Genomic DNA, 25,820 nt, shown 5'->3' on the forward strand with positions numbered 1-25,820 from the left:
CCATCTCACCAAGTAATAAACTGTCTTGATTACAGTACTTTATGCGATGTCTTGAATTCAAGCAAAGTAAGACCTCCAAATTTGTTCTTGATTTTAAAAATCTCTTTGATTTTTTTGGGAGCATGCATTTCCTTGTAAATTTAGAAGCCTGTTGTAAATTTATACACACACACACACACAAAGAAAAAAAAAGCAAAATTTTAAATTGGAATTATATTGAATTTGTAGATAGATCACTTTGCAAAGAGTTATCATCTTTGGGCCTGTTGGGGGGTGGGAGGATCAGGGAGGGATAGCATTAGGAGAAATACCTAATGCAAATGACGAGTTACTGGGTGCAGCACACCAACATGGCACATGTATACATAAGTAACAAACCTGCACATTGTGCACATGTACCCTAGAACTTAAAGTATAATAAAAAAATTAATTCCTCTCATCAGAGAAGATACTATGTATTTCCATTTATTTAGGTCTTCTTTAACTTCTCTCAGAAAATCGTTAGTTTAGAGGTCTTAGATGTCTTCATTAGATTCCTTCTTAAGCACTTTGTATTCTTGGCTCTGATACAAAAATAGACAGACATACAGATAGATATATTTTATTTTCCAATAGTTTTTTGCAAACATATATTTGATTTTTTAAAATAGTTTTGCCTTGTATGTTTTTACTTTGCTAGGTTCATCTTAGTTCTAGAAGTTTTGTTGCTATTCTCAATTATACATAAGGACATATGTACTTATTCCATTCCGATGTTTATTAATTTTATTATTATTCTTTGCTCAAATGTGATTACTAAGACTTCCAATAAAATGCTTAAAACAGGAGCTATTATATTCTTCCTGGTCTTAGGAAGCAACTTGGTGTTTCACCAGTTAAGAATAACATTAACTGGATTTCTTTCAGAAAATGGCCTATGTCAGCCTGAGGAAGTACTAACTTAGAGTTTTGAGTTTTACGTTTAATAGCAGTAAACTGATTTTATGCGTTTGTTTAAATGATCTTTTATTTTGTATAATTTCCCTTTTATTTTGTTAATATCATTAATTACATTGATTAGTTTTCAAATTTTAAACCCCGGTGAATTGCTTGGATTAATCTCACTTTTTCATATCTATTTTGTTTTTGTGCATTGGTAAAATCAATTTGGTAAGATTTAATTAAGATATATTGCATCTATATCCATGAGAAATATCAATCTATAATTTTCTCCTCCTTTTCCTTCTCTTATTTGTCCTCTTTTGCCTCTTCTTGATCTTCTTCTCTGTTTCCTTTTTCTTTTACTTCGTTTTCTCTTTTTTTTCCATTCTTTTTGTTAATATCTTGTCAGTCTTCGTCTTAAAGTTACATTGGCCTACCAAAATAAATTGGATTGTGTTTAATCCACTTTCTTTTATACAGTTTTTTTTTTTGTAAAATTGCTATTATTTTTTATTTGAATGTTTGATAGAATTCATTTGTGTAATCATTAGGGTCTGGAATTTACTTTGAGGAAAATTTTTATTAACCAATTCAATTCCTTTAATGGATATATGGCAACTCAAATGCGTGTGTGTGTGTGTGTGTGTTCTTTCGTTCTCATACAATTAGAGTGTCCCCTTGTTCAGTTATTTCCTCTTTTCTGGATTCCTCCATAACAATCTTAGCCACCCATGCCTGTATTAGTCTATGACTATGGAGAACACTTGGAAAGGCTGAAAGAGAAAGTGAGAAACTCAAACAGTGGATGAGTCGTTTTATCAGATGTTGCCTCTCTACCACAATCTTACTATCATTGTTTAAGTGTCAGAGCCTACCTTTTCTTTTCTCTCTCTTTTCCTCTTTTCTTTTTTAAAATATATTGTCCAGAGTTTAAATCAGCAGACTGAGTGGACTGTAGGGGACCTATATCACCATAATAGCACTGGAACTCCTTGATGTTATTCAAAAGCACCAAAACTATATTCACAACTAAATTTGGATGCATTTCACATCATTTCTTCAGATGCAACTAAAATGAAATTTATGTGCACAGTTTAAGGATGTGAATAAAAAATAGTGTGGATTTTTGGATTATCTTCTCTCTCGAACTTTCTATTATTAATTGTAACTTTTTGACTATCCTTATGTTTCATGATGACTCAGAAACAAGAGATCTTTTTATCCAGTTACTTCTTCTTTTTAACTTGGTTTCTCTACCATCTTGAAGTCTCAGTAATTTTCTCTATATTGTAATTCCGAGTTCTACATAAGCCATTTCTTTGATATTATTTTGTGTCATCTCTGAGTGGAAGTCTATTTTCTTCCTAGAACATGAGCAACTTGGATCCTCCCTCTTGAATTCAGTTCAGATAATAAATCTACTGTGTTACATCCTAACTCTATCAGGGAACTGTTATTGTGTGTTATTATTACTATGATTATCCACATTTATTTTAACACAACTAAGATTGAGAATCAGTATTCCAGGTCAACTGTCTGGTTGCAATGATGAGAAAACCAGAGTCTATTCATTTTAGCATGGGTAAGCAAAAGAAAAGTGCCACATGCTGCTACTCCTTTAGCTTTATTTTTTTTTTTTCAGTATATTTCATTGTATATTTCTCAATGGAATTAATCTAGGCAATTCTATTGCCTCTGAAAGTTCTCCATGGAATTATTTCCAAAAAACTCAAACTATGTCTATATCATCTTTCTGAAGCAAAGCAGTGGTTCCTCAAAAACCCAGCACAATTTATTTGTCTCATTGTATATCCAGGATTCCTGTATTTACTATTGGGTTAAAAATTGTTGTCTTAATTCATGTTTACAAGGACTTGATGTTTATATGTAGATTTCATGTCCCTTGAAAGACTTTGCTGATTCCAGCTCATAAAATTTGAGTTATTTTAATCCCATCTCATTAGTCAGCCTACTCACTCAATCTCTCATGTTGTTGTTTTGTTGAGCCTGTTTTTTTTTTTTTTTTCTATATCTACAGATTGGGATTTCTATAACTGAACATATTCTAAGAGGTGAATTTCACAACAGATAAGGTAAAGGCAAATCATTATTTTCATGCTTCTCTAAAAATGTTTTTTCTTACTTTCAACAAAAGTTGCACAAATAAAAAAGCTCAGCTATATTAATTATTCTTCAACATTTTACTACAATGATGAATTATATAGAATGCTATACTTACACAACACCAAATTTTATATATATATATTTATTTATATATATATATATATATATATTTCTGTACTGTTGTCTATTTGGTTAACTTCTCAGTATTGTTTTGAGTCCTCCAATAGATACGTCTGAGATTAAGTCAGATGCCTACATTTTAAAATAGCCATTGCTTCAAAATTTTATTAAAAGTTTCACCTCCCTCTTTTTAGTATCAATAGTAGTACTTCACTGTTTATATACATAGTTTTAAAGTCACAAAGAAATGGAAGTAGCAACTACTGTAAAAATCATTAATTGTAACAGTTGTGAGGAAGTTACAGAATGGATGAAAAGAATGTGGGATAAATTCCTTTTTAAAAAAAAATGAGAGTTCTTTTTCTGAGTGAAATTTATTTTCTAAAAGAAAATACCTTGTAAAAATAAATTAATTTAAAATATGCCAAATCTTAAATATATAATAATGGCATTGAGGTTTTAACTTGCTTTTTGTGTGTATGTGGAAATTTATTCATGTAAATCTTTTTTAAAGTTTAATACATAGGTCATGACAAAGGATAAATGACATTTAGGCTTAATATCAGAACATGCTTCAGGTCTCCTTTATGTTAAGTTGATATCAATTAAAAATAATTCTGCCAGTTGAGATCAGGACTATCTCGGACATTCCATTTAGTATTTAGGTCTAATTAGTGTATTTCAAATATGTCATTAAATTGGTAGTTGATGGATATTTACAGCCCTGGTAATGTATAAAACCAGTTAAAGCTTTTATTTGAAAACAAAAAGTTCGCCTCTGTTAACAAGTCAAACATTTTATGTTATCAGCCAAAACAGAAAAACAATTCTAAGAGAAAACAAAAACTATGATCTATATAGATTGAGTCTATAAAAATTAGGTCTTAAAATCAAACATTAATGAAATGAAGATATTCAGGACAAATCAGAAATCTTCACATGAAGAAAGCAGTTTATACTTATGACTCTGGGAAAGGTGCATAGAGAGTTTGGGTTTGGTGAGAAATTAACAAATGAAAAGAGAAACCGTCTCCAGGTCATTTCACCTATCTGGACCTAACAGCATTAAGAAGGATATTGAAGACCAGTTAGAAGTACACATTGGGAGGCCCAAGGTGGGCAGATCATCTGAGGTCATGAGTTCAAGACCAGCCTGAAAAACATGGTGAAACCCAGTCCGGTCTCTACTAAAAAGACGAAAAAAAAAAAAATTAGCTGGGTATGGTGGTGCATGCCTGTAATCCCAGCTGCTCGGGAGGCTGAGACAGGATAATTGCTTGAACCCAGGAGGCCAAGGTTGCAGTGAGCCGAGATCATGCCATTGCACTCCAGCCAGGGCAACAAAAGTAAACCTCTGTCCAAAAAAAAAAAAAAAAAAAAAAAAACACGTGGGGAAATTCTGAGTTACAGAATTTTTATTTTTTATTGCAATCTCTTATATCACACTATATATAACACGCACACACTATATATATAGAGAGAGATTTATATATAGTGTGATTTTATATATATATATAAAATATATAAATATATTTATATATAAAATGTATGTACACACACATATACACATCAATTAAGCCATAAACTAAGACTGAGAGATAACCTAATATTAGAATCTAATAATAAAATACATACATCTGAAATGAGAAAAACATTTTCTGGCTCTTCCATATGGAATCCTAAAACTCTGTCTCATGAAATTGGCTGTGTGAAAGAAGTTAATTCCATATCACGACTTGTGGATACAGCCATATTCAGAGTCCTGTAGGAAATAAACACATTTCCAAAACCTCTAGGATGTGTGGAGCTTTTCTTTAAAAAAAATAAATAAAGGATGCAAGAAGGCTGAAGAAAATCAGGATTTTGGCAATGTTGGGACTCCTATTTCAGAAACCCACAATTCTCCAATTCTCCCAGCAGTAAATTAAATGTCCCTGTTTCCTGAGAAGTTTCCATGGCCCCTGAAAACCATTGATGTTTTCATCTAATAAATTTACACATCCTACTATAATACAGTTATACTGTTAAAAATGTGGCTAACCATTTACACTTACATGAAAATCAATGATTAACAATGCACTTCCCTACAATACACTTACAGGGAATGGCTAAAAATTTGCTTCACAGTTCAAATACTCAAAAACGTTTGCATTCTTCAGAGTGACACTACTTTTTAACTGCTGTTTATAGTGCCATATCATTCTCCACCCTGCAGTTCCTTTAGATACTACTGCAGTTATCAACAGTTAAAGGATATTCACAATATGTAGAAAAACTCAAGATTTCTCAGAATACTTAGGAAATTTTATCTGAGTTTGTATATTTCAAACTCAGATGGTAATATAATCTCAGATAATGATCTCTGTTTTTCTCTTATTTTTGTCTCCATCGAAAGCATACTGATATGATACCTCACTGCATCTAATTTGCCATTCCCTGTTTGTAACATTATACTCTAACCTGGCTAGAATTTACAGAACATCTATTCTGTCTTCTCTATGACTCAAAGTTATAATGTGCCATTTCTCTTAAAAAAAAAATGTATATTTTCCATTTTCACTGTGCTCTAAAATCAAAGTTGTGTCCTTACATAAAATGTAATACCAAAAAAGCTATCTCTAAGATTGTTTAAGGCATACACACATTGAGGGCAGCGGTGGGCTGTCCGGAGTGGCCATTGCCATTGCTCCGGCTGCAGCGGGGAGGAGTGAGCAGTAGTGGCAAGAGCATAAGTGGCGGCTGTGGGATCCCTGTGCCCCACATTCTGTGTGCCCCATGTCCTCAAAGTAGATGACTGCACTGCCCTCACCCTCACGTGGTCTTGGGGTATCTGCCGAGAGCCTCCACTGCTCCAGACCCTGGCCCTATGTCACTGCTCTCACCTGCCCCTACTGTGGGGAGAACAAAGGGAGGAGATGGACAGTCCCCGGCACCTCCTTCTGGGAGTCCCCAAGAACCTGCCACCCCGGGGATCACCTGTGATGGAGCCTGGCTGAGTAGCCCACCAGAAGGGGAGTAGCGCCATCGGGCAGAAACGGGCCCGGAGATGGAGCTGGGCCTGAGGGGTTGCTGCACTTGCACACTGAGGCCCAGGGGGCGGAACTGGGGCCATGCCTAGGGGCCCTGGCGTGGGGAGTGGGAATGGAGCCCACTTCAGGGACCCAGCCAGCAGCGCGGCCACCGCACCCACCCTGCTGGGGGTGCCAGGTTCCTGTGCCTTGGGAGAAGGCTCTGTATAGTGACTTCTGGGGCCATGTCCCCAGAGTCCTCTCCGCATTGAGGTAATTGCTGAGCCTGACACTCCTGAAGGTCAGGCTCAGGCCCCCTATTGGCTCCTGGAGGTTCCCGAGCCCCTCTAGGCAGGGCCATGAGCCAGGCGATGGGGAATCCCGAGCGGTCCTTGTGGCTGGGGCCACAGGGCCGGGGGCAGTTTATGGCAACATTGCCCTGCCCAGGAGGCCAGCCAGGTCCCAGGGAGGACCTGGAGCCCATGCCCCAGGCTGCAAGGAAGCGTGGCCAGGTCTGCATTTCCAGGAAGCTGGCAGGAGCCGGGGACAAGCAGGAACCCTATTACTTCTGTGTTGGCTGGATGGGAGCTCCTTGGGTGCAGCTGCAGCACCCTGCCAGGGATCCACACTTGGGCATCTCTGTGTTCTTGGGGGCCTGGAAATGCTCCCTGGCCCTCGTAGGCTCAGAGATGCCTGCTCCCACTGTATGGCTTCTGCCCACTGAGGGTATCTACTCTGATCTCAGAACAGGTCTGGGCCACCCCAGGCACTGTCATGCCTGACTGAGTGTGCACACTCTCAGGACAGCACTGACACACCAGCTCCCTGCCACCTTAGTCCCCTCTGGATTTTGGGTGCTGACAAGCAGCAGAGGGAGACCAAGGTAGAGATGAGGACAGCCTGGCGCTTGACTGCAGGTGCCCCTTGGCGTGAACAGCAGAAAAAGGTGGACAGGCCCTTGGGTGAAAGGGGGCAGGTCCCTGATGAGCTGCACCTTCAAGCTAAAGAGGGCCCGAAGCCTGGGGCCTGGGCTGCCAGTCCCACAGACCAGTAAAGAACTTATGCTTTTCCCTGGGCCTGCCCTTGGCTGCCCATGGCCTCCCCATGGACCAATCAACATGCACGTCCTCCTCTATGAGGCCCATAAAAACCGTGGACTCTGAGGCCCGTAAAAACTTCTACCTCAGCTGGACGGGAAGAGAGGATGGAGAAGGTAGAGAGAGGATGGAGAGACAACGGGGAGACAATGAGGTGATCAGCTGCAGAGAGGAACTATCCTCTTCTGAGATCTGGACACTTGTGGGGATGACTTGCCTAGCAGAGAGGACATCCCCTCCTCTCTGCTGAGAGCTAAACAGACAATGGGATCACCAGCTGCAGAGAGTAGCTACCCTCTCTGCCAAGAGCTGAACAGTCTTCGGGACACCCTGACTATGGAGAGAAGGTGCCCACTGTGGGTCTCCTCTGAGCTGTTCTATTGCTCAATAAAGCTCCAGTTTATCTTGCTCACCCTCCACTTCTCTGATTACCTCATCATTCCTGGATGCAGGACAAGGACCGAGGACCTGCCGAAAGGCTGGGCTGAAAGAGCTGAAATACTAACAGGGCTGAAATACACCCTTTGTTCATCAGGCTGCAGGTAACATGGAGGAGAGAAGAGCTGTGGCCCTTCGAGGAGCTCAGACCTGGGAGCTCCCTGAGTCAAGGCTGGGAATCCCCGTTTTGGACCCTTCATTCCTGGAGTCTCCAAGATTCCAGGCACCACTGCGTTCCTGGATATAGGTTGGATTATAAGGTGCCAGCTGTGGACGCTGCTTGCAGTGCGCCTGGTCCAGCCGTAGCCTCACAGTGAGCTGGTATCTATGCCTGCACCTGGAGCTGCCTGCCCCACTGCAGCAGCTGGTGTACCCTACCGTGCACAGTGGCCGGACCCCACACTCGCTTGCTCACACACCCCTCAGCACTCCACCCCAGTGTCTTCAGAGGTGTGGGATATAGGGCAGTAGAAGGAGCTAATCTCAGCCTTCCAGGCTGAGTAGGCCCAGTGGGCCTTAGCAAAACTTGGGCAAAATTGCCACCAGCCACACAAGTTTCCAGTCAGAAAAGCAACACCATCAATGATCCTGTAACAATATTTTACAACAAATGATAACATTTTTAAAAATTCCAAATATTCCTGTTATGAACCACTGAATAAGTTCAATTTTTGTGAATTGTTTTTACTTTCCATCCCTTCTCTGTCTTTTCTTTAGCCTAACATTCTATATGATCCTTTCTCTAACTCCCTCTTTCTCTTTCCTTCTCTTTTTTTATCACCATCTTCCATCTCTCCTTCACATCCTTTCCCTCTCACTCTCATCTTTCCTCCCTGCCTCACTGCCTTTGTTCTTCTTCCTCCTACCCTTTTCTTAACTCCTCCTCCTTCCCACTCCCCAATTTTATTCCTCCTTCATTTCTTTTTCTTTTTCTTCATTCTCTCTTCCTATCTTCCTTTCTTCTTTTTTTTTAATTTTTTATTTCCATAGGTCTTTGAGGAGCAGGTGGTATTTGGTTACATGAGTTAAGTTCCTTAGTGGTTATTTGTGAGATTTTGGTGCAACCATAACCCAAACAGTATACACTGAACCCAATTTGTAATGTTTTATCCCTCACCCCCTCCCACCCTTTCCCCCTGAGTCCTCAAAGTCCATTGTATTATTCTTATGTCTTTGCATCCTCATAGCTTAGCTCCGACTCATGAGAGATAAAAATGTTTGGTTTTCCTTTCCTGAGTTACTTCATTTAGAATAGTCTTCAGTTCCATCCAGGATGCCATTAATTCATTCTTTTTTGTGGCCAAGTAGTATTCATATATGACATGTGATATATACATATATCACAATTTCTTTATCCATTCATTGATTGATGGGCATTTGGACTGGTTCCATATTTTTTAATTTGTGAATTGTGTTGCTATAAATATGGGTGTGCAAAGTATCTTTTTCATATAATGACTTCTTTTCCTCTGGCTAGATAACCATTAATGGGATTGCTGGATCAAATGGTAGTTCTACTTTTAGTTCTTTAGGGTGTCTCCACACTGTTTTCCATAGTGGTTGAACTAGTTTACATTCCCACCAGCGGTGTAGAAGTGTTCCCTTTTCACTGCATCCACACCAGCATCTATTATTTTTTTGAATTTTTTATTATAGCCATTCTTGCAGGAGTAAGGTGGTATTGCACTGTGGCTTTGATTTGCATTTTCCTGATCATTAGCGATGTTGAACATTTTGATGGAATTATTTCTTTTTTTTTCCTTGCTAATTTGAATTCCTTGTAGATTCTGGATATTAGTTCTTTGTCAGATTTACAGACTGTGAAGATTTTCTCCCACTCTGTGGGTTGTCTGTTTACTCTGCTGACTGATACTTTTGCTGTGCAGAGCTCTTTAGTTTAATTCAGTCTCAGCTATTTATCTTTGTTTTTGTTGCTTTTGTTTTAGAGTTTGGGGTCATAAAATCTTTGCCTAAGCCAATGTCTACAAGGGTTTTTCTGAAGTTGTCTTCCAGAATTTTTATAGTTTCAGGTCTTAAATTTAAGTATTTGATCCATCTTAAGTTGATTTTTTATAAGGTGAGAGATGAGGATCCAGTTTCATTTTTCTACATGTGACTTGTCAATTATCCCAGCACCATTTGTTGAATAGGGTGTCCTTTCCTCACTTTATGTTTTTGTTTGCTTTGTCAAAGATCAGTTGGCTGTAAGGTTTTGGGTTTATTTCTGGGTTCTCTATTCTGTTCTATTAGCCTATATACCTATTTTTATACTAGTACCATGCTGTTTTGGTGACTATGGGCTTATAGTATAGTTTGAAGTCAGGTAATATCATGCCTCCAGATTTGATTTGTTCTTTCTGCTTAGTCTTGCTTTGGCTATTCAAGCTCCTTTGTGGTTCCATACAAATTTTAGGATTTTTTTTTTCTAGTTCTGTGAGGAATGATGGTGGTGTTTTGAATTGCATTGAATTTGTAGATTGCTTTTGGCAGTATAGTCATTTTCACAGTATCGATTCTACTCATCCATGAGCATCAGATGTGTTTCCATTTGTTTGTGTCATCTATGATTTCTTCCAGCAGTGTTTTGTAGTTTTCCTTGTAGAGATCTTTCATGTCCTTGGTTAGGTGTATTCTTAAGTATTTAATTCTTTGTAGCTATTGTAAAAAGGGTTGAGTTATTTATTTGATTCTCAGCTTGGTCACTGTTGGTATACGAGAGCTACTGATTTGTGTACATTAATTGTATCCTGAAACTGCTAAATTCACTTATCAGTTCTAGGAACTTTTTGGAGGAGTCTTTAGGGTTTCCTAGGTATACAATCATATAATTAGCAATCAGTGACAGTTTGACTTCCTCTTTACCAGTTTGGATGCCCTTTATTTTCTTCTCTTGTCTGATTGCTCTGGCTAGGACTTCCAGTACTATGTTGAATAGAAGTGGTGACAGTGAGCATCCTCATCTTGTTCTAGTTCTCAGAGGGAATTCTTTCAACTTTTCCTTGTTCAGTATTATGTTGGCTGCGTGTTTGTCATGGATGACTTGTGTTACGTTGAGGTATGTCCTTCGTATGCCAATTTTGATGCTAAATGTTGTCAAATGCTTTTTTTTGTGTCTACTGAGATAATCGTGCAAGAGATGATCATGTGATTTTTGTTTTAAATTCTGTTTATGTGGTGTAGCACATTTATTGACTTGCATATGTTAAACCATCCCTGCATCTCTGATATCAAACCCACTTGATCATGGTGGGTTATCTTTTTGATATGCTGTTTAATTTGGTTAGCTAGTATTTTGTTAAGAATTTTTGCATCTATGTTCATCAAGGATATTGGTCTGCACTTTGTTGTTGTTGTTGTTATGTTCTTTCCTGGTTTTTGGTATTAGGCCGATATTAGCTTCATGGGATGATTTAGGGAGGGATTTCCTCTTTCTCTATCTTGTGGAAGAGTGTCAATAGGATTGATACCAGTTCTTCCTTGAATGTCTGATAGAATTCAGCTGTGAACCCATCTGCTCCTGGACATTTTTTTGTTGGTAATTTTTTATTATAATTTCAATGTTGCTGCTTGTTATTGGTCAAGTTAGGGTTTCTAATTATTGCTGATTTAAGACAAGAAGGTTGTATATTTCCAGGGATTCATGCATCTCCTTTAGGTTTTCTAGTTTATGAGTATAAAGGTGTTCATAGTAGCCTTGAAAGATCTTTTGTATTTCTGTGGTATCGGTTGTAATATCTCCCATTTCATTTCTAATTGAACTTATTTGGATCTTCTCTCTTTTTTTCTTGGTTAATCTTGCTAATGATCTATTGATTTTATTTATCTTTTTCAAAGAACCAGCTTTTCATTTTAGTTATCTTTTGTATTGTCTTTTTGTGTTTCAGTTTCATTTAGTTCTGCTCTGATATTGATTATTTCTTTTCTTCTGCTGGGTTTGGGTTTGGTTTGTTCTTGTTTCTCTAGTTCCTTGAGGTGTGACCTTAGATTGTCTTTTGTGTTCTTTCAGACTTTTTTGACATAGGCATTTAGTGTATGAACTTTCCTCTTAAGAGTACCTTTGCTGTGTCCCAGAGGTTTTGATAGGTTGTGTCACTATTATCATTCAGTTCAAATAATTTTTAATATCCATCTTGATTTCATTGTTGACCCAATGATCATTCAGGAGCAACTTATTTAATTTGCATAGTTTTTAAAGTTCCTTTGTGTTAATTTTCAATTTTATTCCACTTAGTCTGACAGGGAACTTGATGTGATTTCAATTTTCTTAAATTTATTGAGACTTGTTTTGTGGCCTATCATATAGTCTATCATGGAGAAAGTTCCATGCACTGATGAATAGGATGTATATTCGGTGGTTCTTGAGTAGAATGTTCTGTAAATAGCTTTTAAGTCTGTTTGTCCTAGGGTATAGTTTACATCCATTGTTTGTCTCTTGACTCTCTGTCTTGATGACCTGTCTAGTGCTGTCAGTGGAGTATTGAAATCCTCCACTATTATTGTGATGTTGTTTATCTAATTACTTAGGTCTGGTAGTAATTGTTTTGTAAACTTGGGAGCTCCAGTGTTAGGTGCATATATATTTAGGATTGTGATATTTTCCTGTTGGATAAGGGCTTTTATCATTATATAATTAATGTTCCTCTTTGTCTTTTTTAACTGCTGTTGCTTTAAAGTTTGTTTTGTGTGATATAAGAATAGCTACTCCTGCTCACTTTTGATGTCCATTTACATGGAATGTCTTTTTCTACCCCTTTACCTAAGTCTATATGAGTCCTTATGTGTTAGGTGAGTCTCTTGAAGGCAGCAGATACCTAGTTGTAAAATTATCCATTTTGTAATTCTGTATCTTTTAAGTGGAGCATTTAGACCATTTATATTCAATGTTAATATTAAGGTGTAAGGTACTATTCCATTCATTGTGCTATTTGTTGCCTGAACACCTTGTTGTTGTTGTTGTTTTTATTGTATTTTTGTTTTATAGGTCCCATGAAATTTGTGCTTTAAAGAGGTCCTGTTTTGATGTGTTTCCAGAATTTGTTTCAAGATTCAGAGCTCCTTTTAGTAGTTACTGTGATGCTAGCTTGGTAGTGGCGAATTCTCTCAGCATTTGTTTGTCTGAAAAAGACTGTATCTTTCCTTCATTTATGAAGCTTAGTTTTGTTGGATAGAACATTATTGACTGAAAATTATTTTGTTTAAGGAGGCTGAAGATAGGCCCCCAATCTCCTTAGCTTGTAGAGTTTCTGCTGACAATCTGCTGTTAATCTGATAGGTTTTTCTTTTTAGTTTATCTGGTGCTTTTGCATCATAGCTCTTAAGATTCTGTCCTTTGTCTTGACTTTTTGTAACCTGATGACTATATGCCTAGGCAATGATCTTTTTGCAATGAGTTTCCCAAGTATTCTTTGAGCTTCTCATATTTTGACTTCTGGATCTCTAGCAAGACCAGGAAAGTTTTCCTTGATTATTACCCCAAACATGTTTTCCAAACTTTTAGATTTCTCTTCTTCCTCAGGAACACCAGTTATTCTTAGGTTTGGTCATGTAACATAACCCCATACTTCTTGGAGACTTTGTTCATTTTTTGTTTGTTTGTTTATTCTTTTTTCTTTGACTTTGATGGATTGAGTTATTTCAAAACCTTATCTTCAAGCTCTGAAATTCTTTCTTCTGCTTGTTCAATTCTGTTGTGGAGCCTTTTCTAGTACATTTTCCATTACTCTAAGAGTGTCCTTTATTTCCTGAACTTGTGATTGTTTTTTTATTTATGCTACTATTTCACTAAAGATTTCTCCTCTCATATCTTGTTTATTTTTTTTACCTCCTTAAGTTGGACTTCACCTTTCTTTAGTGTCTCCTTGATTAGTTTAATAATTGACCTTCTGAAGTATTTTTCTGGTAATTCAGGGATTTCTTCATGGTTTGGATCCATTGCTGGTAAGCCACTGTGATTTTTGGGGGGTGTGAAAGAAGCTTGTTTTGTCATATTACCAGAATTGGTTTTTTGCTTGCTTGTTTGATTCCTTCTCATTTGAGTAGACTATGTCAGAGGGAAGATACAGGACTTAAGCCTTCTGTAAAGATTCTTTTGTCCCACGGGGTGCTCCCTTGATGTTGTACTCTCCCATTTTTCCTAGGGATGTGGCTCCCTGAGAGGCAAACTGTAGTAATTGTTATTTCTCTTCTGGATCTAGCCACCCAGCAGGGCTACCAGATTCCAGGCTGGTACTGGGAGATGTCTACACAGTGTCCTGTGTGATGTGAACCATCTTCAGGTCTCTCAGCCATAAATACCAGCAACTGCTCTGGTGGAGGTGGCAGGGCAGTAAAATGGATTTTGTGAGGGTCCTTAGTTTTAATTGTTTAATGCACTAGTTTTGTGCTGGTTGGCCTCCTGCCAGGAGGTGATGCTTTCAAGAGAGCATCAGCTGTGGTAGTATAGGCAAGGCCCTGGAACTGCCAAGAGAATATGACCTTTGTCTTCCTCTACCAGGGTCAGTAGGGAAGAACTACCAGGTGGGGGCAGTGATAGGCATGTCTGAGCTCAGACTCTTCTTAGGTGGGGCTTGCTGTGGCTGCTAAGGGGGTATGAGAGTGTGGTTTCCAGGTCAATGGAGTTATATTCCCAGAAGGATTATGACTGCCTCACTGTGTCATGCAGGTTGTCAGAGAAGTGGAAGGAAGCAGCAGTTACAGGCCTCACCCAGCTCCCACTCAACCCCAAAGGCCAGTCTTACTCACACTGTGGCCACCTCAACAGCATTGAGTTTGTTTGCAGGAAGTAGGTGAGCAGGGCTGGGAATTTGCCCCAGGCTACTAGCCTCTTGACTGAGAAACCAAACAGGGCTTTTGCGTCTCCCTGCCTGTTGAGTCTGTACACCAGATCCATGCCCTCCCGAGTTCTGGCCAAGAATCTTTGCATTCAGTTGGAATTGTTACAAAATTCAGGTGGAGGTTTCCTTCTTTCTGTGATCTTTTCCCAGTTCCTCTGCAGCCCTCCCAAGGACCCCTGAGACAAGTCAGAAATGGCTTCCCTGGGGACCCAGAGAGCCCACAGGACTTTGCCTGTTGCTACCTCTACCCCTGTATTTCACTTGGCTCTCTAAAATGTCTAGGCTCCAGGTAAGGTCACATTCTTCTCCTGTGATCAGGACACACACCAGGGAAGGTGTGTGTTTGAGGGCAGATCATCCCCACTTCCTGCTTTCACAATTTGGGCACACAGTATTTGGACTGTCTCCCAGGTCCTGCAGGAGAAATTTGCTTCCTTCAAAGGGTCTGTGGATTATCTTGGCTTTCCTGGAATATTCCTACAGTCTTTCTTGGAGCAAAAGTTCATGATGCAAGTCTCCACATGCTGCTGTTTCCATCCAAATTCTCTCTTCCTTTCTTTTCCATTATTTTTTCTCTTTTTTAAGTTGCAAGTTTGGAGAGAATTCTATCTTTGTTAGGCTCTTCAGAGATATTAATTTCAGAAATTACATTTGCTTATTTATCTGGGTGATGATGTGTGTGTGTTTGTATGTGCAGTTTTTTCCCAATTAGAAAAAAATGTTCACAGGAAGTGATTGCCTTAGTTATTTGAGGTTTATTAGTAGTACCTTAAAAAAAAAAAAAAACTGGATGGCCGTGTATTGCTTATGGCAAAGTATCTTACTGATAGTTAAAACTCTAGTTCAATGAGGTACATCTGTTTGAAAATAAGTTTATGAATTTACACAGCATTTGAAATTTAATTTAAATGCAGTTTTGTTCTCAAAAGAATTTTGATTAGTTTTACAATTTCAGTAAATACAACAACAGATGTACTTTAGAAGCAGGAGATAAATCTACATAAATTCAAAAAAGCAAAGTCCTTTGAAATTCCACTGTTTTTTGTTGTTGTTGTTGTTGTTTTCCCCTTTTGTCAGCATTTTACCAGCACTGTACAGAAATATATGTGAATACACAGATGTTGAAACTGTGCATAAGTCCTAATATTTAAGGAACAGATGGCTGAGGAAATGTGATCATTTACTATTTATATATATGTTTTTATACATATGAACTAGCTTATCTGTAAACTCACATTTACTCAGCAGCATATACATTGCATTAGTAGTTTTTTATCTTATTAAAAATTAGCAGAATGTTCATAGATTACCTCAGGATATCTCATCTCAATGGTGACATAGCGACACCAACAATGATGCCTGAGACAGGCAAACAGATATAAATTTTGGGATTATTAAAATGGGATCTTCTAAAAATAATAGAAAAATTATTTGCACTGTCATCATTTTTTCCCTCAGTTTTCCCCAACAAACTTTCATTCACCCTCCACTAACCCCTTCAAACTGGGGTGAGGCAAAACTGAAAGATGCAAAAAGGAATTTGGGAATAACTAGAGAAGTTGAACTAGAAGCCGAATGGAATAATTTTTGTCTTTTTATTTAGTTACATCTTAACTAAATTAGTAACATAGGAAATTAGTAACATAGAACGGAAATATTTGGGATATAAACAGAAATATTTGGGAGAATTTAAGTTAATTAAACCCCAAAGGTTTTTCAGGACATCTTATTTATCTTAAATTGCCAATGTTAACTCAATGTTTTATGGCATAGAACATATTTTGTATACTTTTTTTAAGTAAAAAATACTAAAACTCAGTATCTACCATTATAAGGTAAATTGTTACAGAAATTTTGAGTAAATAATATGATTTGACTGTTTCTGCATTTAAATACTGTTTGGTTAATTATAAAAATACATACCCAAATTGTCTATTTACATTTTATTGATTGGTTTTATTCATTGGTAAATTTTTAGAGTATTAGAACATATTTTTTCACATAAAAAATATATATGTGTATGTGTACATTTTTATTACATTGTATTATTTTACTCCTTCAGGAGCTTCAAATTTTGAAATATTTGTCTGTTGCCTGTGTCTACCACTGTCCTTTTATTTGCTCTTTTCATTTCTACCACTGTGTTCCTTACTGTGCTTTTTTCATGTATATTTTACATTGAACATTTTATAATTTATCTTTAATTCTGAGATCACTTTGTCATTTCTTCAATTTTTTTAAACTTAGTGTTCAATTGACATTTTCTTCATTTATATTCTGATTTTGAATTTCTTGTTCTCTTTAATGTAAGCAATTTCTCAATTACAGTTTAGATTACATTTATATTGTACACATAGTATAAATGTTATAGTTGAATGCCTCCATTTTGAGCTTCTTGGAAGGAAGTGTTTTCATCTGTTGGAAAGTTTCAATTTACTTTTTTTGTTGTTGTTTGTTGTCTTACTATATTAACTTTCTATACTCAAAGTTTTTTTTCTCTGTGTTACATTTATGTGCTTTAAGCAAGAGATAAACCTAAAATAAATTGATTTAGAAAGGCTGAAATAAAATGATCAACAAAACATATCCCAAATGCAAACATAAAGAAAATAAAGGTTTATCTGGCAATGTAGAATTTATCCTCCAAAGCATTAAATGAGACAGATTTACAGTGTTAAAGGTTAGGAATCACAATGATTATGTACCAGTTCTAAATATCTATCCAACAAATGACATAGCAGTAAACTTTCTGAAGTAGAAACTACAAGAAGCAAAGGAAAAGATAGAAAATCAGACAATACCTACCCAAAAGACTTTAACTGATTACTGTAAATTGAAGACATTTCAAATGAAACATAATTACAGAGAAGACCTAAACAATGTAATTACTATAATAAGATACACATTATAAAATACATATCTCAACTTTTACTCATTGGTAATATAGAAAAAAAGGCTTTTAGTTGCAAAATAAAAGTTTTAAAAGAAAAAATAATATGCCCAAAGTAGAAATAATATGAAAGTCAATATTTGATTATAGAACACTATGTATCTAGGTATGGTTTGTCAATACGTTAAGTATATTGGTAATTTATGTATATAAAAATTGATTAATAATTTCACTTATAATATGAATCAACCTTTTGACAACAAGATTATGTAAAATGGTGATTTTTATAACAATTTTTAAGAAATACCCTTTTCTGTTTTAGTTAGAAAAGTTTTTTTAATATAAGTGTTATTTGGTTTTATGTTGGGAACATTCACTGGTGAATGTAATTGAGATAGAAATTTCCTGTGTAGAAAATAGATTTAATTTCTTAATAAATAGTGAACTACTCTAATTTTCTATTTTTTCTTGTGTTAGATAAGATGTAATCATTTTTTCAAGAAATGTGTGAATTTTCTTTACATTATAAAATATATTGGTATATAGTTTTCCACAATGTCATCTTATTAATTTTTGTTAATAGAACTTTTCACAATGTTTTCCTTTTTTATTTTTTAAATAAATTATATTAATCTTTAAAATAATCAGCTTTTGGATTTGTTAATTTTTTCTATTGTTATTTCATTTATTTGTCTTATCTTCCATTATTTTCTGCCTTCTTGTGGGGAAAAGTGGAAAGAGGGTGAGATTTGCTATTTGTTTCTTTGTGAGTTGGAAGTGTTGAGGCTAGCTAATTTCAAATTTTATTTTTTTAATAGCATTAAAGTGATGACTATCTCTTGGAGAACTTTAATTACAATCTACAAGTGAGCATTTCCATATCATCATTATTCATCAGTTTAAAATATAATTGACCTGGATTACTAATCTCAACCTATTTTCTAATTTGTGAAGTCTCTTATCAATGGGAATAAAGTTCTTTACATGCAACTTTGCTAAAAAAAATTAATAGTACTTTTCAGAATTGTATCCTTATGATTGTTTTATCTTGCTTTTCCTGACATATAAAGTGGTATATTAAAGTCACCAATATGATTTTGAGTTTGTCTGTTTCTTCTTTTGCTCTGTTAATTTTATACACACACTGACATAAAATTTACATACTTTAAAATTCACCATTTAAAAATGTTCAATTCAGCGATCCTTCGTATACTCACAAGACGCTGCAAACATCAGTCCTACTAATTCCGGAACATGTTTATCATGTCAAAAAGAAGCCCTGTAAAGGTTTCCGTTTCTATGACAGTGCAAGGAGTTTCACAGACGTACTCCCCAGCAACACAAGCAAAACTAATAAGGTATAAAAACTAAGCACTTAAAGTCTCTAGAGATTTTTCTAATAAATCAGCTAATGAGTAAAACAAATGATTTCCTATTCTTTAATGACTAATGTATTGGGTGATTATTCATGTGCTTACCCGTGTTCTTATTAGATATTTTTATATCCTCTTTGGAGAAATGTCTTTTCAAATCTTTTTTATTTTTAATTAGGTTGTCTTTTTATTATTGGGTGATAACCATTCTTTACCTATTGGGGATCCAAGTCCGTTATAAGATAGCTTGCAAAATTTTTCTCCCGTTCTATAAAAGGTTGTCTTTTTCACATTCATGATGACGTCCTTTGAAACACATAACTTTTAAATTTAGTGATGTCTGGTATTTCTGTTTTGTTCTTGTTTTTCCTCCTACTTTTGATGTTATATTTTAAAAACTCCTCATTTATGATCATAAAGATTTACACTTAGGTTTCTTCTGAGAGTTTTATAGATTAAGGTCTTATAATCAGGTAATTGAAGCAGTTTGAGTTAACATTTTTGTACGTGTTTGAGGTAGGGGGTCCAATTTCACTCATTTGAATGTAGATTTCCAGTTGTCTCAGTACTTTTAGTTGAAAATATTATTCTTTCCCCAATGAATAATCTTCTCACCTTTATTGAAAATAAGTTACCCATATATGTATGGATTTATTTCTGAGCTCTCAAGTCTATTCATTAATCTAAATGTTTATGTGTATGCTGGTACCACATTGCTCATAACTTTGTATTAAGTTCTGAAATTTGGAAACGTAAGTCGTTTAAATTTGTTCTTTCTTTTCAACATCATTTGATGTTTTGGGGTCTGTTGAATTTTATATACATTTTAGGATCAGCTTGTCAACTATGCAAACAAATCATCTGGGATTTTAATAAGGGCTTCATTGAATCTATAGATCCATTTAGGGTATATTTTCATCTAAATAATATTGAATTTTCCAATCTATGAATACAAAACATCTTTTGATTGATTTATTTATTCTTCATTTCAGCACTATTTTATAGTTTTCAGACCAAGTTGTGGATTTTGATAGATTAACTAATTACTTTATTTTAGATTTGTGGTTTCACTATGTTGCCCAAGTTGGTCTCAAATTCCTGACCTCAAATGATACTTCTGCCTCAAGAGTAGCTGGGACTATAGGTCTGTACCATTAAGCCCTGTTAAGATTTATTTTTAATATGTTTTTTAAGGTATTATGAATGGAAATGTTTACATAATTTCTTTTTACATTTGCTCATAGCTACAGTATATATAGTACAAGTGAGGCCTTGTATTGCTCTTGTGTACTGAAAACTTGCCAATCTCATTTTTAAATTTTCAGTTTTTTAGTTACTGTCTTAAGATTTTATATATACAATATCATGATCTACAAGTAGAAATAATTTTTCTTTTTCTTGTTCAATCTGGATGGCTTTTATTTTATTTTCTTGTCTAATTGTGCTGGGTAAAGTCTCCAAAACAATGTTGAACAGAGTTGAGAGAGGGGTTATCCTTGTTTTGTTCCTGATCATAGTGGTGAAATATTCAGTCTTTCACTATTTAGTATGACGTTAGCTGTAGGTTTTTTTGTAGATGCTTTATATCAGCTTGGAGATGTTCTCTTCTGCTCCTGGTTTTGTGTGTGTTTTTATCATGAAAAGGTTTTGGATTTTGTGAAATGCTTTTTCTGCTTCTATTGCGATAATGATATAGTTCTCATCTTTTATTCTATTGATATTGGTTATTACCATTATTTTTATATGGTGAAACTATCTTGCATTCCTGTGATAAATCCCACTTGATTATGATATATAATCATTTTTATATGCTTTATGACTTGGATTGTATTACTTTGTTGAGGAATTTGTTCATAAGAGATATTGGATTTGTAATTTTCCTTGGGTGTGATCCCTTTGCCTGATTTGAATATCAAAGCAATTCAAGCTGGCCTCATAGAAAACATTAGGAACCACACCCTCCTATTTCCTTTTCAAGAGTTTGTGAAGGATAAGTGTTAATTCTTTAAACCTTTAGTAGAATTCAATTCATTAAGGAACTCATATGGTTCTGGGATTTTTGTTTAATAAAATGTGTTGATTACTAATTCTATTTAGAATTCTGATTTATTCATTAGTCTGTTTTGGTGATTTATGCCTTTCTAGAATCTATTTTGTTTTGTGTAGTTTATCTAATATTTGTCTTGTAATTTTTCATAGTCTTATTTTATAATCCGTTTTTATTTCTATAAGTCCAATAATAATCTTTTCTCTTTGATCCCTGATTTTAATGATTTTGGTCTATTACTAAATTTCCATATGCATTTTAGAAAGTTTTGGCTCATTTAGTCTTCACTTCCTGCTTGTATAGAACATCGATATAAGTCAGAAGTGACAGTTTAGGGGCTTTTCAGATCTTCCTGAGCATCTGTCAAGTACTATACCTGTGCATGGCCTTCTAAATTCCTAAACTATGTGGGAAATTTTCAAGGCCCTATGAACATCTCATTACTCAGCCTTACCTTTTACGGCTTTTGGTCAGTCTATTGTTTGCCCCAATTGTGATCCATCCCTCAGGCAGTCACAATGTTAAAGAATTAAATAAGCTACCTCTAATCTCTGAAGAAATGCTTTCAGCACTGCATATGTTTGAGAGAAATCAAATAAAGACATGCCTTTCAGGTGTCTTTTGGGGTGCCACCAGACAGGTTAAATAACGATTGTTCTTTGAAATGAGGCTTTGAAATAAATTCAGCTCTGCCCTTCTCCCTCCTGTACCAGGAATGCAAGATGTTATTTTTTAAGTCTACTGTTGAGCTAAGGAGTAGGAAATGAGGTAAGTTAAAACACCACAAAACTCTCTGTTCTTATAAGGATTAAACCATTTTTTTCTTGACTAAATTCTTCTCAGGTTGTTGTAAGCCTTTGGTTAAATTTTCAGCATTCTGAAAAAGTTGATTCTATTTTTATTTTTCAGGTTTGAAAATTTGCTTTTATGGAATGGTAAGTTCAGTGGTTTTTATCCATCCTTTTCACTTGCCATATGTATATTTAAAGATGTGTTATTGAGTGCATATATATTTAGAATTGTGACAATTTCCTATTGGACTGAACTCTTTTTTTATACAAATTAGCATTCTTTATCCTTAGTAATGTTTTTCCTTAATGTTTATTTTGATTTATATTTGCATAGCTACATCAGTTTTTTTGTTTTTTGTTTTTTTTAAAGACAGAGTCACACTCTGTCTCCCAGGCTGGAGTGCAGTGGCGCTTTCTCAGCTCACTGCAACGTCCACCTCCTGGGTTCAAGTAATTCTCCTGCTTCAGCCTCCTGAGTAACTGGAACCACAGCCACATGCCACCACACCCAGCTAATTTTTGTATTTTTAGTAGAGATGATGTTGGCCAGAATGGCCTTGTTCTCCTGACCTCATGATCCACCCACCTTGGCGGATCTCAAAGTACATCAGTTTTTTTTTTAGTTTGTTGTTTTCATGTTGTATTTTATGTCTTTCAATTTTCTGTTTTAAGAGTGTCACGTATAAAGAAAGCATGTGTGAGTGTGTGTGTTTGTGTGTGTGTGTGTGTTTTACTGAGTTTGACAATCTTAGTCACAATTGAAGTATTTAGTCTATGGTAATTCATAATAATTACTAAAATAGTGGGATTTTAGTTGGCCATCTATGTTTTTAGTTAGGTTCACCTATTCCTTGTTTTTTTATTTATATATTTTTTAATTTTCATCTCTTCAACACCTTTGGAATTAATTTTTTTTTCTTTATTTGGCTTCTTAGTTACATTCTTTCAATATTCTTTTACTGGGTCTACTAAATATTACAAGACATCACATTTTCTGTGTTTTATTTATTATATTGAACACAAATTATTCTCTCTGCCAATTTATCCAGTACTGTTAGAGAACATTCAAAATGTGTTTACTCCATTTCAGATTTTGTGTTATTGTTAAATTCATCTTACTTCTACATATATTTAAACTCCATAAGACATTATGCTAACTGTTTTCTGTTGTTAGCATTCATTTATAACTTAACTGTTCATCATTTCAGGTGATTTTAATTTTCCATTGTAGTTTCTTGTTTTCTTCTGTAGTAAGTTTGCTTCAGAAGAAATAATTCAACATGCAGGTGTCCACTGGAAAAAGAAGGAAAAGAAATTAAATAAACATTTAGAAGTAAAAAAATTCAGACTTAAAATATCTTTTAAGAAACCTGTCCTCCTATGCCTATAATTTGTGTAACTACTGCCAAGGGCTTAAAGCACACTTTTATTCTCAAGAATGGGGAAAAACTTAAAAGCCAAAAAGAGAAATGGTAAATAAATTTCATCTATCATTTCACATTATGTCTTAAACCTTCTTACTGAATATAACAAATAAGCTAAATAAAGAAAAAAATAAAAAATTATTAATTCAAAAAGTGTAAAAGGGACAAAATTTTTAAAAATAAAAAATAACAAGGAACAGATGAGCTTCACTAAAAACAGTTAGATGGCAAATTAAAACACATCTGTTTTATTAATTATTACAAATGACAATAAGCATATACTTCCATTTGACTAAGATTGTGAAACTCGTTATTGAATCTAATTGTCTCACTGAGTCACAGTAAAACACAAACAAAAGATACAATTAATGTTTAGTTTCCCTACATCAGTTGAGGTGAGGTTTGAAAACCATCACCTTAACACTTCAAAAATTTCTCATAATCCTACTTTCATAGTAAGGAGAAATATTATAAAATTTTTAATTCCATGCAACCATTCTCCAACTGTAAAAAGTTAAATAATTATAATAATAATTCCTGAAAAATACAAAATATTGACTATTTCTAGATAGTGTGTGTCTGAGTTTGTGTTGTATAGCAGGATAATTTGGAAGGTGTGAGTTTAGGGTGGGTATTGTGGAGGTAAATGGGAAAGGAAACAGGGAAATATTTAAAGCTGCATGATAACATATTTCCCTGTTGGCACCTGGTTTGTTAAGTGTCCAGGAAAAAACTCACTCAAGTTTTTGGCAGGTGTGCTTACTCAGCATGAAGAACTGAAGGACTAGAAGGAAACTGCATGTCTGGCTCTCTCCTATCTGCCATTTCTCTTTGGTTAACTTTCAATCCATGGTGAACGAATTCCCTGCACCTTCAGATTTCAACATTCAGAACCTCTGCCATTGTTCAGGAAGCCACGTTCCACATTTCATGGCATGGGTACTTCATCTAATAGGAAAGTTGAGAAAAAGAAAGAGGTAGTCAAGAGAAACTGTGAAGTAAAAGGTTTCTTTCTAAGGATTCTGAGGTAGGTAACTCATATTCATTATAAATTTAAGTCTCACAAATACCCTATAGAGTAAGCAATGAATTTTATCAAATTTTACAAATGTATAAATGGTATTTTTCAAGGTCATATAGCTAAAAATGCTGTAAGGCAAAATAGAGATTCGGTATGTTGGCCTCCATTGCCCACAGTCATAGCTTGTGACCATATGCACTCACAGGGTTGATATTAAAATATAATGTTTTAATTAAACAAAATAATGCTTTTTTAATCAAATCATTTTTATAATACTATACAGGCAGTCTGTCATTAAGTGGAACACTTTATCTGAGTTGTTATTTTTTCATTTTGAAATATTCAGTAACTTTTTAATAAAATATTGCCCTTGTGGAACTTGAATATATAATAGGAAATTCATTGGTTTTAATATGGGATTAGATAAATGAAAGTTATAGTTAACTTCACAAGGAATCCTATTTAATTTCGCTGAGGTTCAATAATTTTCTGCCTAATAAAGATTATTGTTTACTTAAGGAGGGGGACATAGTAAATACTTGATGCTGAGTCAGTTTTTCCTCTGCATTTCACAGCCATAACCAGCTTCTTTAAGATTTTGTCCCGTAGATGAAGCACACACTTAACTCCAAGGCTGAATTATGATCCAGTCACCTCTGAATGCAACTGCACTCTGTTGTATGAGACAACAGATAATTAGAAGTCATTTCTCAGTATTCTGTGTGTTCTTACTTTCTATGTGCCATTAAATTTAAATGAATTTAGACAACCTCTCCAAATGACACTGCAAGTAGTATCCACAGCTTAGGCATTATTATACAATACAAGGTTATGATTTTACTTTTTTGTCAAGCCAAGTATTTTACTTCTAAGGTGTTAATTGAAATCAAATCTCTTGACCTAAGCAACTACAGTAGCAAGAATTGAAGGACAACATTTCAATAATGACTTTTGTGTGTGCAAATAAGTCAGTGTTTGGAATATTTATAACTAAATGAAGGTTTACATATAGAACTTTGAGTATATTATAATGGCCAGTCTTGCCAATAAGACATCAATAATTAAAACAATGAGTTTACAGAGAAGGTATTTAACTACAAAAATGCTCCTTCATGCCGATGGTATTTCACATGCTTTCACTGACTCTATGTCTTCATTTTTTTGAAATGTTTAAAGATTTACTCTTACACAAAACAACTCTTTTACACAAATTTTAGATTTACCTATAATCTTGTGTTGTACACACACTTGGAATCATCTAAGGGTTATGAAGGATATAACGAGTGAAAATAGGAACTTTGAACTCAGTAGCTTTACCTTCCTTGACTTTCTGATTGGTGATAATCAATGTGAATAATTTTGCTATAATTATTCATTTAAATGGTATGTTTAAAACATTAATAAGTCTACTTCTTAAAAAGTCATATAACTGTAAAAATGTAGTTAGGTGAACTAAGGAGTTAAAATTATCTCTCAGTAAGCTAAATTGGATTGTCTCCTACTATTTCAAGAGAATGTATTCTAAAAAGAAGCTATTCCTGCTTACTGTGAATTCTTGTATTTTGCTAAGTTCTAAGTACCAGATACGCTTTACCAGTTATATCTCACTGTTCAGCACTTAAAATACAATGAGTCAGCTCTAAAACAGACCAAATAGCAGCTATATAAAGTTTGACTGATTGTATGCTTATCATCAAATGAAATAGATATTATGTCTAATTAAATGTTTCCAT

General features: G+C 35.1%; 1 long non-coding RNA gene across 2 annotated transcripts; it reads right to left on the reverse strand.

The window, feature by feature from the left end:
* Positions 1-466: 466 nt before the first annotated feature.
* On the reverse strand, positions 467-24,832 carry LOC105475956 (uncharacterized). 2 transcript variants are annotated; one of them, XR_011606466.1, is made up of 4 exons: positions 24,627-24,832; positions 23,830-24,014; positions 22,836-22,935; positions 467-563 (listed from the first exon to the last, which is right to left on the reverse strand). It is a non-coding gene; the product is annotated as an uncharacterized lncRNA (long non-coding RNA). The 2 variants fall into 2 exon arrangements; XR_983735.3 differs by lacking the exon at positions 467-563 and having other exon boundaries at positions 22,620-22,935.
* Positions 24,833-25,820: the final 988 nt, after the last annotated feature.

This window comes from Macaca nemestrina, chromosome 8 (genome assembly GCF_043159975.1).
Source record: "Macaca nemestrina isolate mMacNem1 chromosome 8, mMacNem.hap1, whole genome shotgun sequence".
Taxonomy (NCBI): domain Eukaryota; kingdom Metazoa; phylum Chordata; class Mammalia; order Primates; family Cercopithecidae; genus Macaca; species Macaca nemestrina.